The following is an 11,907-nucleotide window of genomic DNA, read 5'->3' as shown; positions in this document are numbered from 1 at the left end:
AAGATGATAGACCAGGGTGGAAATGGTATTGGGTAGGGCCTTGGTGTGGATTCTTAACTAAATAATGTTGAGTGTGGGGACTTAGGATGCAGTTTAGGTACATTCCGCTTTCCTCTCGATTGCTAAGTTGTTAGGATGGTCGTAAGGGAAATGGTGAAGGAAGTTCACATCTGGGAGCTGTCTGGCATTGTAGCAGGGCCCTGCTGGGAGGCACACACCCATGCCCGACTCACTGACTAACAAGGACTGAGTGGATTCCACTTAGGGCTTTTTTGTTGCTGTCTTGAGGCAGGGTCCCGTCTGTGTTTCCCAACTGTTGGGACTTCAGGTGTGTACCACCACACACCGGCTACACGTGCCCCCCATGATGAATGCTGAGAGTGTCTTTTGCAAAGTCCTCTACTGTCTACCTTTCCTTGCACAGCCCACTCTCTGGCCAAGGATGGTATTAACTACCCTCACTCTCAAGTCCAGTTTCCTTCCCACGTCTACTTTTCCCCGAGTATAATTGTGACTTTGTGGAACTGAGCATGTCATGTCTTCCTCCACAGTTATAGTTCTCTCTCTCTCTTTCTTTTTTTTTATCTTGAGCTGAAGAGACCAACCAGAAAGAGTGTGCCTTGGTGGTCCCCACACACTAGTAGATGCTTTTGACAGCAGAAGCCCCAAGAGCTTCTCTGGAGAATGAGCCAAGCTGTCTTCCCCCTGGGCCAGGGCGGTGCTGATGCTGATGTTCATACAGTGTCTGGGGGTTCAGAATCTGGAGGGGGACACATCCACCCTGCCTCCCACGGTGCAGAATGAATCAAGGGGCATACTTGAGTGCGAGCCTTGCAGACCTGGCACACTGGCTTGGATTCTGACATAGATACTTTGGGGGAAACGGGAGAGCCCATTGTGTGTGTGCGTGTGGGGGGTGGGGGGATTTAACCTTCCTTTGAAGATGTTTCCCTTCCAGGGTCCTAACAGTCGGTCCCACTGTTATCACGGTTTCATTATGGGATGAAGAATGACGGTACTCGCCCGTGGTCTCTCAGCCTTGCTGTGTTAGAATGTCTCGCGAGAGCAGCGAGGAGATAGGATGCCCTTTTGAACTCATCACTCAGGGGCTGTTTTTGTCCTATGCTAACAGAACAAGGTACAGGGAAGATGTAGGTTTGATACCCGGCTTCCTAGCCAACACATGATGAAACCCAAAAGAAAACATTTCAGTGTTGTTGCTTCTGGTGCTTCAACACATTCCAGATTCCTTTTCCCATCCCCGGGAAGCCCTCATAGATCCATGGGTAAATTATCAGCAGGCATTTGAAGCCTTTTCAGTGGCATCTGCATAATAATCGCCCAGAGATGCTTCCTACCTGGGAAGCCAGCCAAGGAGTAAGCCTTGAAGCAACGTGTATTAAATTAGTTATCCAGCCAGGGCTTTGGAACGCTTTCCTGACAATGTGTTGGGACTGAAGCTGGAGCTGTCAGAGCCCATTGCTGCAGTTTGGATTTGGAGGGGGAGAAAATTAAAACAGGAGCCAATAAGACATCCCATCTCACAACAGAGCGTGGATCATTTCCCAGCCCCTGGCTTTGAGGTTCTCCAGTTATGGAGTTTTGTCTTTGGCTCACGCTCAGTTACATATGGCCACCTTTGTCCTTGTTCAGGGCTCTCTGCATCCTGGCTGATTCATTCTTGAGAGGGTGAGGTGGGCTTGTGGTGAAGCCCAGGAGGGTCTGGCTGGTCTGGCGGGAGCTCTGAGGTGATTCCAGGTGGAGGATGAACCCCCAGGAGCTGCACATCTGAACATGCCCCCTCCCCAGGAGGTAGATGTGAGCACAGTGGTAGACAGGCTTGTCGGTTGCTTTATTGAGACGAAGAAAAGTGGGTTCCTCTACTCCGGAGGTGCTGCAGCTACTAGGGATGGTGAGGGCATCTCACATGGAGTATATCTCCTAAGCTGTGATTTCATGTGTTCACTTTGGGAGACTTTTACTGTAATGAGAAAGGGCCTGCTCACCATTCTTCAGTTGGAAGTAAGCTGTCTTTTTTATTATTATTATTATTATTATTCCTGAGTCTTAGGCTCTCTCAGCCACCTCCACTGGCCTGGACAGAGTGTCTTTGCAGACTTTAGGATGTTTGTGGCACGCAACCACCAGCTCCTAAGCAAACATTTCCCTGGTCCTCTCTCGGCCTTTGCTTTCAGTTCCTACCTCCTGTGGGCAGAGAGGAAGTTAGCAGCATTTTCCTGTCTTTTCCATTTTACTGTAGATTGACCAGTGTTGAGTTTCCAGAAATGAAGGGCACTTTCTGAATTGATGGAATGCGTACCATTCATTTCTTCCCAGTTTATTAAGGATCTAATAGCAGGTGTCTTTTCTTCAACTAAGAGCTTGTGACACAGAGCTGGTTCTTCGTGATGCCGCTACCCAGCTGTGGTGGTCTTGCATCTCCTAGGGCTGGGAACTGCCTCTGCGAGCTGATAGGCTGGGCCGACAGACATGCTGTTGTGGGGTCTTGGACTGCTTTCTTGAAGCACTAGGCTACTGATCTGTATCTTCTGACCTCAGGTCCAACATCATCCATGGGTCCCACACATGTCCTTAGGCAACAAGCACCCTCTGTCTTCCAGTCTGTCCCATTTCTAGTGGCAAGACTATTAGAGAGAGCAAATTTGGTTATTGATTTGTTTGGGGAAGATGTGCCAATTACTTGAGGTGGGGAGGGCAAGAACACCAAAACATTGTTGGATAAACTCAAGGGACATGATCAGCCCTAGCCCCCATTGGTAATAATTTATCGGTTTTTTCCTCAGTGTTCGGAACGACTTTGTTCACAGAGTGCCAAGTCACTGCCATTGGGCTCCCAGTGTCCCCATTTTACCAGAGATTCTGCTGCTGCTGTTCTTTGCCATGGTCTAGTCAGGCTGCCATCAGACTCTCATGTGGCGTCTTTTCTTCACGAGTGGCACTCCAGCTCACTCAGCTTCTAATAGAGAGATTTGGGTCTTTCCACTGGAACTGCACATTCCCTGGTGGCCTACAACTTGATGAGCGACAGACTCACTGGCTCTGGAGAGTGAAGTAAGTCACAGTTAGCCCTGTAGCGCTACTCTCTGAGCAGAGGTAGAATGGTGCTGGCCTTCACCTCAGCGTCTTAAGTCTTTGGGTAGCAAGCCACCTCTCCTGATACATCTGTAGAAAGTAGTATCCACATGTCTGGGGAAAGAGGCAGCTGTCCTTGGCCACACGCTGCCAATCCAAATGGCTTGTCCAGATGTCAGTTATTCTAGGGGAACTGTGTAGACTCAAGTTTCTGTCCTGCCTAGTCCCACAGCCGTTTAGTCCCAAATGAACACACAGAGGCTGTTATTAATTATAAACTGCTTGGCCAATGGCTCAGGCTTCTTATTGGCTAGCTCTCTTAGCTATTAACCCATTTCCATTAATCTGCGTATCTCTACATGGTCTTGGCTTACAGGTGATACCCAAGCCTCTTGCTTTCTTGGCAGCTACATGGCGTCCCTCTGGTGACTCATTCTCTCTGTTCCTCTTCCCGGAATTCTCCTACTCTGGTTGCCCCATCTATACTTCCTACCTGGCTACATCCTGCCTGTCCATTGGCCGAAACAGCTTTACTCGTCAACCAATAAGAGAAACATATATTCACAGCATGCGGAAGGACATCCCCCATCCGAGCTGGGACACTAGTCTACCAGCTTGTCCTGTATTCAGCCTTCTTTCCTTGCTCTGAGCTTTTGCATTTCCATTATAACCTCAGGGGCAGTGGGTGTCTTCATCTTATAGACGCCATTCCTAGCCTTTGCAGCCTAATGCACTGCATGTGTTTCTCAAACTCTGGCTGCCATGTTCTCCGTCAGCCTGCCCATGACCAGGCATTAGGGATCTGGCATCCTTCAATCTCATAGATGGATAATATATTACTGTTTAGACATCAGTTCTTGGTGTTTAAAGGTCCATTCATTTTAGAGATAAATTAGAGGGCATTTAGTTGTCAGGCAGTGGGGCTAGATCAAATGCCAGCCTAACTATGGTTAACATAAAGAGTGACCAGCAGGAGCATCCTCTATTAAAAGTGCCCTGAGCTTGTCCAAAGACATGGTGGGGAGAGCCTTCATCAGCCCTGAGTGTCCTACCCCAAATTCCTTGGGTATACAATGTTTTGACCCCTGCCGTGGCATCAGAGTTGGAAACTATGATGAGGCACCTCAGGGAAGACCATGCTGCACTGCAGACATCTGCTTCTCCCGGGCTCCTTGCCTGCTGCCTGTATTAGGCTGTGTGACCTGTGGTCTCTGTGCCCTGAGGGCCCCACTGGAGACTCCTTGGCTGACACTGCAGTCAGTCCCTCCTTCCCTTGTAGTGTTCGAGCCGAATTCTGCCTGTTGGCACTGCTTCCATGGTGAGCATTCACAATTCCTCTTGCTTGTGAATCACTGTGCCCGTCACGTGTATTCAGAGCACAAATACGGCTAGGCAGCCAGTGTGAGTGTGGGGACCAGGTGGCACTCCTTTGTGAGGTCACTGTCTCCATCCCCAGGGCACTCTGTCCACTCAGAACACTACTGGCTTCCCAGACCAGCTCTCTGAAACTCACTCTGTATTTTAACCTACCTGCCCATGGAGCACCCCCCACACACACAAAGTTAAATCTGGCAAAGGGATAGTGGTCTTAAAACTTCTCTAAAATGTTGACATAGGAACTTTCCATGGCCTCAAGAAATGTGATCTGGGAAGTGAGTGGCCCAAGTGAAGGTGGCAGAAGACTTCTGACAACCAGGCCAGGCTCCATCCTTAGTGACGCTGTCCCTCAGTGCCAGGGGAGAGGAAAAAAGACTGATCTCAGAACTATTAAAAATAAGGGTGGCAGCAGGGCTCCCTGTTTGTTTTGAGGTGCCCTCCACAGGCTTTTGGGTGACAGCGCTGCTTGGTAACCTGCAGTCTAACCTGTTTCTGGTCTGCTGGATGTTGCTTCTCAGCCTCCCTGCTTACTGTCGCCTGGGACAGGTGCACCTCAGGGCTTCCCAGGAACAACACTGTGTGTGTGATTGGCAGTCCGTGATAAGCTATCTGTCCAACCTCTCTGCCTTAATTGTTCTTCCCCAACCTCTCCCTCCAGGAACCGACTCGGGTGGGAGATACGGAGGAGAGACTGGGTTTTTCCTTGCCTTCAGATGGGACCTCTTGCTCAGGCCTCAGGAATGCTGCTTCAAGTTTAGCCAGGTGGCTCAGGCGCCCGGCGTTCTTGGCATTTCTCTGGGGCCCCCTGCCTCCCTCAGCGACAGTGTTAGCTAATAAATACCTTCAGCCCTGAACTGAAAAGTGCCCTTCGGAGCCATTTTGTTTAGACTCAAACACTGTAAAATTTTATTGCAGTTTCCTTTGCAGTTCCTTGCGACTATTGGGAGCCCTAAAATTCTTTAACCACATCTATTCAGATGGAAGCTCACTCTTCATCAGACATGATTTCCCATGTATGTCCTTCATCCCTCAGTGGTCAGCTGACCTGGCTAAGGGTACCCTGGGTTGGGGGAGGTTTACATATGCAGATGACTATTAAAAGTGTAACCTTTTGTAACGAGTTACATATATAACAGACTAGTTTCTCTCACTAGACTAGTGTCGCTCCCTCATTCAGTATTTTGACGCTTTCTTTTGGTCTGTGTTCTGTCAAATGTTGTGAATTTTGGTTTCCTTCAAAATAATTGACATCAATAGATTTTATTTTTAAATGATGTCTACACACACACACACACACCGCCCACCAGCTGAGGAAACAGCTTGCTTCAGGGCTCTTGGGTCGGCCCATGGAAGCCTAGCTCCTTCCACTGTGGCTGGAGTGCAGTGCTGCAGATGTGGTTGGCTTTCGAGGGCTGGCCTGGGCACGAGCTAGCACCTACTGTGTTGTAAGCTGGAAAAAATGCATTCCAGGTTGGGACTAAGTGACCCTAACAGCCACTTGCTCCTCAGCGGAGACGGTAGTCAGGCCTCTTTGCTAACAAACGGCAGCTGAGGGCAGGGAATGACAGAGAAGACACGAGGACATTCCTTCCTGAGTTCCCGATAGTCACGGTGACTGTCCAGGCAGCCACCCTTGCCACTGTGACAATAGTAAGAAGCCTTAAGTAGAGCTATGCACACTGTTCCACGAGCTGTTTATATCAGTTTATAAGCTCCTGCTTGCCAGCTGCTTACACAGTCCTGAGTTGTAGGGAGCTGACTTTTGACAGTATTTTTTTGCACTGTTGCCTGTTTTTATGAAGTCTTATTTAGATATTGATCCTAGAGGATGTTGTCTCTGTCTTTGTCATTGCTATAAAATGTTTCCTATGTGCCTTTACAAATGCGAGATCTTTATTCTAACCTTGTTTTTTTGTAAAAGATATCTATTGATTTCTACATGCAATAAACCTTGTTTTGATTGTTTTCAGAGGAAACACGAGTCTTTTCGTAACACGTCGGCACTACTTGAATATACTGGCTTCCCTTACTTTGTACATATGTGCATGTGTGGGAGCATGTATGTATGTGTGTGTGGTCACATGTGTATTCGTGCCTAGGGAGACCAAAGGCCAGGCTTGGGTGTCATTCCTCAGAAGCATTTATTACCTCATGTTTTTGAACAGGGTCTCTCACTGGACTGGGACTTCTGATTTGAGCAAGCCCAGGGGTACCTTGTCTCTGCCACTGGGATTACACATATGTGCCACCAAGCCCTGCTGTGTTGCTTGGGTTCTGGGGACTGAACCTAGGTCCCTGTGCTCACATGGCTAACTCTTTCCCTACTGTCTCCTACTTCAAGATCAGTTTGGGTCTGGGTGCTGGTGGTGGTGCATGCTTTTAATCCAGAGGCAGAGGCAGGTGGATCTCTGAGTTCAAGGCCAGCCTGGTCTACAGAGCAAGTTCTAGGACAGCCAAGACTACACAAAGAAACCCTGTCTTGAAAAACCACACACACACACACACGAAAGCAGTTTTTTAAAGTATTTTATTTATTTATTATGTATATAACATTCTGCTTCTATGTATATCTGCACACCAGCAGAGGGCACCAGATCTCATAATGGATGGATGTGAGCCACCATTGAACTCAGGACCTCTGGAAAAGCAGTCAGTGCTCTTAACCTCTGAGCCATCTCTCCAATCCCCCAAAAGCAGTTTTGTAGGCAAAGCCTTCTAGGAAACTGCCTTCTGTGTTCCTTTTTGTTTGCAGTCTCCGATGTCTTCACTTTAGAAGAAACACACAAGGAGCGAGTAGTAGGAAAGTAGTGAAAACAGCTGAGAAATGGGTCCCTCTCAGACACGCAGAGAGAGCCCTCAGGAAGCATGAAGTCCTTCCTTCCTCCACGTCCTCCACTCAGACACTACGTTGATGTGGAGGGCACTGAAGAAAACCCACATTCTTAGTTTTGTCCTTCGGCTTTGTAAAAGCTCAGCTCATCCTAGGTTTAAAGCTGCTCCCCTTCCAGGTCCCTCAGTCACAGTCTGTAAGCAACCTCCTCCCACCTGTGAAGAGGGTGGAGGAGGCTGTGTGCCCTTGGTGAGTCGGAGCAACGATGACAACTTCCAGCAGGGCTAGGGCTCCTTCTTAGGGCTCTATTGCCACAAGGAGACACCATGACCATGGCAACCCTTATGAAGGAAAACATTTAACAGGGGCGGCTCGCTTACACTTCACCACTTACACCACTGAGCCCTGTCTGGCTTGAGGAAAAAAATAACTGAAAAAGAATCCCTCAAACCAAAGAAATACGTACAAAATAAATAAATAAATAAATAAAAATAAAAAAAATAAAAAAAGTACACACGGGCTGGAGAGATGGCTCAGAGGTTAAGAGCACCGACTGCTCTTCCAGAGGTCCTGAGTTCAATTCCCAGCAACCACATAGTGGCTCACAACCATCTGTAATGAGATCTGGTGCCCTCTTCTGGTGTGCAGATATACATGAAAGCAGAATGTTGTATACATAATAAGTAAAATCTTTTTTTTAAAAAAAAAAAGAGCTTTCCTTTGTTAAAAAAATGCACACACACAAGTATGCATTAGAGTAATCAAAAGCAGGAATCTCAACAGAGTTTTGTTTTGTGATTTTCACATGTTACTTTCCTTTGCTGTAGAAAATATAAAACCTAACTGAGGAGTGTGTTGGGCTGTATAAACAAACAAACCCCCTTTAAGGCAAAAACCTGGACAAATTGTTGACCATGTCATATCTGTGAACAGGGGCACTCTGAGGACAGCCATCCTGTGTGTGACTGGCTGTGACGTAGAGCCTGAGAAGCCCCCCAGCAGCTCCTTGGGTGGGAGAGAGGAAAGGATCACTAGTCTAAAGATTCCAACTTTCAAGAGAAGGTTCAAGGGTGTTCTCTGTCCTTGCAGATTTTGGGTCCCAGCACCCACATCAGGCAGCTGACAACTGCCCCAGCTCCAGGGGCTCTGCATCCTTTTCTGGCCTCATACCCTCATGCAATAATGAATCTTTTAAGCATTTGATTAAAATGTAAAATTGGAAACCTTATCAGATGCTCATGTTTAGATATAGAATACCCCCCATAGGCGCATGTCCCTCATCGTCTTGCATTCCTGGTCCTTAGTTGGTGGCACTGTTTGTGAGGCTACAGACTTTTCAGGAGGTCAGGATTGCTGGAGGAAGTTTAGTGTCTGGGTTAGGTTCTCTCTGCTCTGTGACCAGCCAGCCTCCTACTCCCACCACCATGTATTCCCTGACTCCTGCTGAGTCCTCCCCTCCCCCCTCCATACTCAAAGCCAAAATAAACCCTTCCCCTAAGTCACTTTTTGTCCGGGTTTTTAATCACAGCGACAGAAACTAAATACATCAAACAATCGCGGGTAGATGGCAGACATAGGCTAAAGAACAGAGGTGGAAGCATTTTCAGCAAGGAAGATGGACATCCCACTATGCCTCGGGGTTCTAAGTTACGAAGATGCAGACAAAACCAGGCTAAGGTCAGTGCAGGATCCTAGGAAGATGTGTAGTCTTGGTGTCTCGTTCCTAGCACACAGCTCTAAAACACTTGGGATTTCCTGAATAAAAGTGACAGGTTTGAGGAGGGAGAGTGCTAGAAGTTTCTTTTGTTCCAGGCACACACTCTATTATAACTGAGACCCTCCCTACCTCTACTTTGTACTAATGAGACAATCTTTTTAATATTATTATTATTTACATATGTGTGTGTGTTCCCATGTGTGGTGTTCGTGCAGGCCTGAGGTTGATATACTCTCCACTTAGAGCCTCAATTGCTTGCTGAACCCCTAGTGTATTGTTTCAGCTACTCTGGCTAACAAGCCTCCTCCAGGATCCCCTATCTCTGCTTGCTGGGGTTCCAGGGGGGTTGCCACACCCACCTCGTTTTCACATGGGTCCCAGGGCTCATTCCTTCCCAGCACTGACAAGACAACTCTTGGTAGACCCCTACGTATTAAACCCAGGGTGGAAGCTCTTTTTTCTCTGAAGACCACAGTCCATTTAGGAGCTTGTAACAGCCAGCTCCACACTTCAGCCTTTGGTGTGGGAGGTTGACTGGCAGTTGCCTGTGTAATGGAATACGCAAATGGTCAGATCCCGAGGGTTGCTGTGAGCATTGTGGGCAGTGTGGCAGGCAACCTGCTCAGCGCTCCTCAGACCACATCTTCTGCTGTGTTCTGTGTCCTTGGTAAGGAGCAGTTAACTGTGTCAAACAGTGACCTGGCCTGGGGAACCACTGTGGCCCGTTACCAAGCACAACTGGGTAGCCACGCCAGACAGAAGTGGAGTGGCATCCTGGTGACCAGCAATGAAGTGAGGGCAGGCCTGGAGTACAGGGTCCTCACATGCACACCGTTTGACACTGACCAGATGGTGAAAGTGCTGAGCTGTCCGCTGGGCAGAAAGACCAGCTGGTGTGAGAAAAGTTACACACCCACTCCAGCGTCAGTGTCAGGAAGGCGAACAGAAAATACCCCAGCCATTGATACCTACTCACAGACACAGCTTCTACAGAACGCAAAAGAACCACCCGGGAACAAATGCACAGAATATCTCATACATTAGACTAACAGATTTTACTGTTGATTTTACAGTCTTAAAGGGAGAGGAAAGCAAATACTATTATTCTGTAAAAGAAACATGTAAAATAATGTCCTAATTCACCCGGAGATTACACTTTCCAGGAATCTACCCCCCAGTACTACCACACATCAGTTATGCTTAGGATGCTTAATGTGGACCAGGTGTGGTCTGCACACTTTTAAGCCCAGCACTGGGGAGGCAGAGGCAGAGGCAGAGGCAGGCAGATCTGTGTAAGTTCAAGGAAGGCCAGCTTGGTATACACAGAGTTCCAGGACAGCCAGAGATACATAGAGAAATACTGTCAAGAAAAAAAAAAAGTTAAGAAAAGAACCAGGTAAAACCATATACCCATGATTGTAAGCCTCCTGAGGGAATCAGGATATGTGCACTCTTACATCCTAAGGTTGAAAGCCATGAGAATGACTGCTAAGTGCAGAAACAGGTGTCCACTGTTAAGCCAGAAAAGCAACTTGGGTTTGCCTCTGTATCTGGGGAAGGTGACAGATCCGACCAGTGGCATCTCCTGCAGGTTGGGGCACACTTTCCTAATTGAATGAGAAATTGAAACCTTCCAAACATAAAGATGGTAGCCCAAGCTCATGTGAGGCTCAGCCGTAGCATATACACTTAAAACCCTGTGCCTGGAGACTAAGAATAGGACTGCCTCAGCCTTCTCCATGCGCTGGACCGGTAGGCAGTGTTCTGCATACAGGAGATGGTCACTGAATGACTACACCTGACAGAATGTATACTACCAGCTAAGTCCCACTGTGTGTGGTGACTGAGAGTTGTCCATATGTAGGTGAGGGAGAGGGGAACACACTGGTGCTACAGTCAGTCATTCAAGCCGATGGTGACTGATAGACAACCAGAAGGTACCTCCGTCATCTAGTAGGGAAATCCCTCTCTGGGGTGCAGACACTTTGCTAGGGAATCATCCCTGCCCTCAGAGGCACAGTGGGCTCCTCAGCATAGGCCCAGGCTGCCGCGGTCCTGTTGGAGAGTGAGACAGTGTTTGCTCACAGCACACGGTTGGTAGGGAGTTAGTTTTTCCTTCTCAAGCTTACCCTGGAGCCTTTCCAAACCAGGAGAGTAACGCACAGGGAAAAGTCCATGAACGGGATGGGAAATGGCAGGAAGAGGAAGCATCACTAAATAGCTCCAGAGGGTGCCCAAGAGAAACCTGCAAGAAGCCACGTCCTCCTGCGGGACACACACACACACACACACACACACACAGAGGACACACACACACCACACACACACAGAGGACACACACACACCACACACACACACAGGACACACTCACACACTCAGGATACACACACACACACACACAGAGGACACACACACACAGAGGACACACACCACACACACACACACACACACACAGAGGACACACACACAGAGGACACACACACACCACACACACACACACACACACACAGAGGACACACACACACAGAGGACACACACACACACACAAACACCACACACACACACACAGAGGACACACACACACAGAGGACACACACAGGACACACACACACACACACACACACACCGAGGACACACACACACACACACCCAGGACACACACACACAACACACACACTCAGGACACACACACACTCAGGACACACTCATACACATACACACACACACCACACACACACTCAGGACACACACACACTCAGGACACACACACACACACACTCAGGACACACACACACTCAGGACACACTCACACACACAAACACACACACACACAGAGGACACACACACACAAACACCACACACACACACACACAGAGGACACACACACAGA

The 11,907-nt window shown here is 48.3% G+C and overlaps 1 long non-coding RNA gene across 1 annotated transcript; it reads right to left on the bottom strand.

Annotated features, from left to right (window-relative positions):
• Positions 1–8,799: 8,799 nt before the first annotated feature.
• LOC118238906 lies at positions 8,800–11,365 on the bottom strand. The gene is made up of 2 exons (XR_004770317.1): positions 9,377–11,365; positions 8,800–9,055 (listed from the first exon to the last, which is right to left on the bottom strand). It is a non-coding gene; the product is annotated as an uncharacterized LOC118238906 (long non-coding RNA).
• Between the last annotated feature and the right edge of the window lie 542 nt (positions 11,366–11,907).

The sequence above is a fragment of the Cricetulus griseus genome, chromosome 5 (assembly GCF_003668045.3).
Source record: "Cricetulus griseus strain 17A/GY chromosome 5, alternate assembly CriGri-PICRH-1.0, whole genome shotgun sequence".
Classification (NCBI taxonomy): domain Eukaryota; kingdom Metazoa; phylum Chordata; class Mammalia; order Rodentia; family Cricetidae; genus Cricetulus; species Cricetulus griseus.
This window is presented reverse-complemented; position numbering and strand designations above follow the sequence as displayed.